We start from the raw sequence: 5343 nt of genomic DNA on the forward strand, positions 1-5343 counted from the left end.
ACTCTTGCCTGGGTAACAGAAGGTGGAGAATAAGAAATGAATGCTCCATGAACTGGTGCGAGGTGTGGGGAGTGTGGAGGGAGGCGGCAGGGAGTGAAGAACATCAGCATGATCTGACAGAGAGAAGTGTGGCAGAATGTATTATGGAGGGTGGAGGAGAAGACTGGTAGCATGAAGTGGAGGGGAGAGAATGAAAAGAATGCAAGTGTGAACTGGCGAAGGAGAGAAGATGGTTAGTATGAGGAATGAGAAAAGTGGCAGCTTGACCTGGAATGGAAGGGGCAGTACAGTACCTGCATGCTAGTGGGAGTTGGATTGAGGAAGAGTTAGAAGATTGAATCTGTGAACTAGTAGAAAGGGGAAGTAGAGAGTCTCTGTGTTGCTGTGATAAACAAGTTAACAATCAGATTTAGAAGTACATATCCACAATAATACATTCACTTCTGCAAGAAGTGAGAGGAAATTTCCTGCAGAATTTTGTCACAATCTTCCAATATACAAGTGATGGAACTTTGGGTATACCTGCGTCTTAAGCTCTGATTGACCTGTGCCCCACTCTGTAACTAAATGCCATCGGCCTATGTTTGGGGCTTTTGATTTATCAACTTTCATGGGGCTGTCTCAGCTTTTTTTTTGAAGCTGTTCAGCTTTTGCTAATTTCTAGTTTGGTACATGTAGAAAAAAGGCCGTTTAAAGAAGGCAGCTGAAGTCCATGGAGCTCTCGCGTCGTTTAAATACATGTGCAATGTTCTGTTAATAAGAGTGGGAATACCAGAGAAATTTTCAATGCAACTCCTGGATCTTTTTAAACCTAAAAATAGTATTTTAAAAGATGAAGACAATTTGCATTCATATAGCGTCTTTCATAACCTCAGCACGCCGCAAAGAAATTTACAAGCAATAAAGTACTTTCGAAGTGTAGTGTACTTTTGAGGTATAGTCACTGTTGTAATGCAGGAAACGCAGCATCCAATTTGCAAGTAGCAAGGTCCTGAAAACAGCAATGTGATGGTGACCAGATCATTTGTTTTAGTGATGTTGGTTGTTCTTTGAAATAGTGCCATGGGATCTTTTACATCCACCTGCAAATGCAGATAGGGCATTGGTTTAACATCTCATCTGAGAAACAGCATCTCTGACAGCGCAGCACTCCCTCAGCACTGTACTGGAGTGTCAGCCGAGATTTTGTGCTCAAGTCTCTGCAGTGGGGTTTAAACTCATAAACTTCTGATTTAGAGGTGAGAGTTCTACCACAGAGTCAGAGCTATTTTGAAATACTGACATTGATTCACATTGCAGTAGCGTGAAGTCGTAGTAAAGACACTGGCTCCTCCAACGGTTGCAAATGTTTTTCCAAAATTTGAATCATCCTTAGATTGATGATTTTAAAGCACAGCTGTATTGCACGAAAGGCAGATCGTACGAACACAGAAAGTGCAGTGTAACTGTGTTAGAACAATTGTAAACAATTTTACAACACCAAGTTATAGTCCAGCAATTTTATTTTAAATTCACAAGCTTTCGGAGGCTACCTCCTTCCTCAGGTGAACGATGCGGAAATCAGTTTTTTCTTGCCAACAAAACATATCAAACTTTCCTGCCTGTTAGAACAGGCAGGAAAGTTTGATATGTTTTGTTGGCAAGAAAATTGAAGTGTCCTGAATCACATCAAACCTATATTATGGAGCAGGGTTTAATGAGGAATGCTGTTGAGACTTCCAGAGTGAAAGGGCAGAATATGCATACAAAAGAATTACATCACTTTCAAGATAAACTATATGGTAAATGCAGAGAATATTTGCTCCAGATGTGGCATTGGTGGTTCAGTGGTAGAATTCTCGCCTGCCACGCGGGAGGCCCGGGTTCGATTCCCGGCCAATGCAAGCATTGTATTTTTACTGCCATTTGTATTCTTCCAATACTGCTTCTTTGATTCCCCCCTCACCACCCCCGCCCCCACCATTATGTTTGCGAGCTTGCTGCAACAACTTTTCAACATCTGCTCAGTATGACCTTTTTATTTTATCTCAGTTCAGCACTTAGAAACTTACAAACACAGAGTGCTCTTAAAACAGGAGGCTCGTCCTTTGATGCGGCAGGAAAGTGCAAGAAACAGGAGGCATCTTTCATTTTTAATTCACTTTACTCTTGTCAGAATATTAACTATAAAATGCTCTGGAACTCTCGGAGAGTTTTAGTGCTCAAAAGGCAATCTCAATGAATGATTAGCTATTTGGTTTTGAGGTTTTTTCTGTTCCTTTTCTTTTCTTCCAAGTTTTTGATCATTTGCTCCTTTTTCCCTCTGTTTCTTTGTTGTTTTCAATATCGTTCTTTCAGCAATTTTCCCCTAACTCTTCTTCAGTTTTATTTCATTTTGAATTGCATTAATTTTATTTACTTCCATCTGATAGCTGAAGGTTTATTGTAATCGTTAACGGGTAGCTTGAGGGTGCATTCAGACTGTAACTGTAGCATCAGTACAAAGTAGTTTCACTTCACACTGTGAAAATGTAGCCGAAATCTGGAGCCAGGGCCCAAACTGACACTGGAATGAAGCAGAGTCACACTCCTTGGCGGAGGGTGTCTCAATTTGTTTTGTTTCGGAGTCAGTTCAGGCCTTCGCACCTGATTTACTGCACAATGTGGGGAGAAAGCATACGCACCAATGTCGAAAATGAGAAAAAACTGAACAATAGCTCCAAAAAAACTTACATAACCTCAAAGAGGCTGGCAAATTCCAAATATTAATGACATTGTATGAAAAGAAATAGTTGTACTGAAAGTGCAGTAGGACATGGGCTTGAAATTTACGATGCTGCCGTGGCCAGCATTCCTTCCTGTGTATTGGAAAGAAAAAAACAGAAGTACATGGAAACTTGAAGAGACATAAGAAAAGCTGTGACACACAATTTATGTTCGAGGGAGAGCCGGGGTCACGGTTCCCCTAGAAAGTTTTAAGCATCAGCTTAGAATCATAGAATAATAGAGCAGAGCTGGAGGCCATTCGGCCCAACGAGCCTGTGCCGGTTCTTTGAAAGAGCAATCCAATCAGTTCTACTCCCCTGCTCTTTCCCCATAGCCCTGCAATTTTTTTCCTCTTGGCCTGGCCCAGTGGTAGCACTCTTGCCTGGGTAACAGAAGGTGGAGAATAAGAAATGAATGCTCCATGAACTGGTGCGAGGTGTGGGGAGTGTGGAGGGAGGCGGCAGGGAGTGAAGAACATCAGCATGATCTGACAGAGAGAAGTGTGGCAGAATGTATTATGGAGGGTGGAGGAGAAAACTGGTAGCATGAAGTGGAGGGGAGAGAATGAAAAGAATGCAAGTGTGAACTGGCGAAGGAGAGAAGAGTGTTAGCATGAGAAATGAGAAAAGTGGCAGCTTGACCTGGAATGGAAGGGGCAGTAAAGTGCCAGCATGCCAGTGGGAGTTGGATTGAGGAAGAGTAGGAAATTGATTCTGTGAACTAGTTAGAAAGGGGAAGTAGAGAGTCTCTGTGTTGCTGTGATAAACAAGTTAACAATCAGATTTAGAAGTACATATCCACAATAATACATTCACTTCTGCAAGAAGTGAGAGGAAATTTCCTGCAGAATTTTGTCACAATCTTCCAATATACAAGTGATGGAACTTTGAGTCTACCTGCATCTTAAGTTCTGATTGACCTGTGCCCCACTCTGTAACTAAATGCCATCAGCCTATGTTTGGGGCTTTTGATTTATCAACTTTCATGGGGCTGTCTCAGCTTTTTTTTGAAGCTGTTCAGCTTTTGCTAATTTCTAGTTTGGTACATGTAGAAAAAAGGCCGTTTAAAGAAGGCAGCTGAAGTCCATGGAGCTCTCGCGTCGTTTAAATACATGTGCAATGTTCTGTTAACAAGAGTGGGAATACCAGAGAAATTTTCAATGTAACTCCTGGATCTTTTTAAACCTAAAAATAGTATTTTAAAAGATGAAGACAATTTGCATTTATATAATGCCTTTCATAACCTCAGCACGCCGCAAAGAAATTTACAAGCAATAAAGTACTTTCGAAGTGTAGTGTACTTTTGAGGTATAGTCACTGTTGTAATGCAGGAAACGCAGCATCCAATTTGCAAGTAGCAAGGTCCTGAAAACAGCAATGTGATGGTGACCAGATCATTTGTTTTAGTGATGTTGGTTGTTCTTTGAAATAGTGCCATGGGATCTTTTACATCCACCTGCAAATGCAGATAGGGCATTGGTTTAACATCTCATCTGAAAAACAGCATCTCTGACTGTGCAGCACTCCCTCAGCACTGTACTGGAGTGTCAGCCGAGATTTTGTGCTCAAGTCTCTGCAGTGGGGTTTAAACTCATAAACTTCTGATTTGGAGGTGAGAGTTCTACGACAGAGTCAGAGCTATTTTGAAATACTGACATTGAGTCACATTGCAGTAGCGTGAAGTCGTAGTAAAGACACTGGCTCCTCCAACGGTTACAAATGATTTTCCAAAATTTGAATCATCCTTAGATTGATGATTTTAAAGCACAGCTGTATTGCACGAAAGGCAGATCGTATGAACACAGAAAGTGCAGTGTAACTGTGTTAGAACAGGCAGGAAAGTTTGATATGTTTTGTTGGCAAGAAAATTGAGGTGTCCTGAATCACATCAAACCTATATTATGTAGCAGGGTTTAATGAGGAATGCTGTTGAGACTTCCAGAGTGAAAGGGCAGAATATGCATACAAAAGAATTACATCACTTTCAAGATAAACTATATGGTAAATGCAGAGAATATTTGTTCCAGATGTGGCATTGGTGGTTCAGTGGTAGAATTCTCGCCTGCCACGCGGGAGGCCCGGGTTCGATTCCCGGCCAATGCAAGCATTGTATTTTTACTGCCATTTGTATTCTTCCAATACTGCTTCTTTGATTCCCCTCTCACCACCCCCGACCCCACCATTATGTTTGCGAGCTTGCTGCTACAACTTTTCAACATCTGCTCAGTATGACCCTTTTATTTTATCTCAGTTCAGCACTTGGAAACTTACAAACACAGAGTGCTCTTAAAACAGGAGGCTCGTCCTTTGACGCGGCAGGAAAGTGTGAGAAACAGGAGGCATCTTTCATTTTTAATTCACTTTACTCTTGTCAGAATATTAACTATAAAATGCTCTGGAACTCTCAGAGAGTTTTAGTGCTCAAAAGGCAATCTCAATGAACGATTAGCTATTTGGTTTTGAGGTATTTTCTGTTCCTTTTCTTTTCTTCCAAGTTTTTGATCATTTGCTCCTTTTTCCCTCTGTTTCTTTGTTGTTTTCAATATCGTTCTTTCAACAATTTTCCCCTAACTCTTCTTCAGTTTTTTTTCATTTTGAA

At 41.1% G+C, this 5343-nt stretch overlaps 2 non-coding genes across 2 annotated transcripts; both read left to right on the top strand.

The window, feature by feature from the left end:
* Positions 1–1812: 1812 nt before the first annotated feature.
* trnag-gcc (transfer RNA glycine (anticodon GCC)) lies at positions 1813–1883 on the top strand. Its single transcript has one exon. It is a non-coding gene; the product is annotated as a tRNA-Gly (tRNA).
* Positions 1884–4776: 2893 nt separating this feature from the next.
* Positions 4777–4847, top strand: trnag-gcc (transfer RNA glycine (anticodon GCC)). Its single transcript has one exon. It is a non-coding gene; the product is annotated as a tRNA-Gly (tRNA).
* The last annotated feature ends 496 nt before the right edge of the window (positions 4848–5343 follow it).

This window comes from Heptranchias perlo, chromosome 1, assembly GCF_035084215.1.
Source record: "Heptranchias perlo isolate sHepPer1 chromosome 1, sHepPer1.hap1, whole genome shotgun sequence".
Classification (NCBI taxonomy): domain Eukaryota; kingdom Metazoa; phylum Chordata; class Chondrichthyes; order Hexanchiformes; family Hexanchidae; genus Heptranchias; species Heptranchias perlo.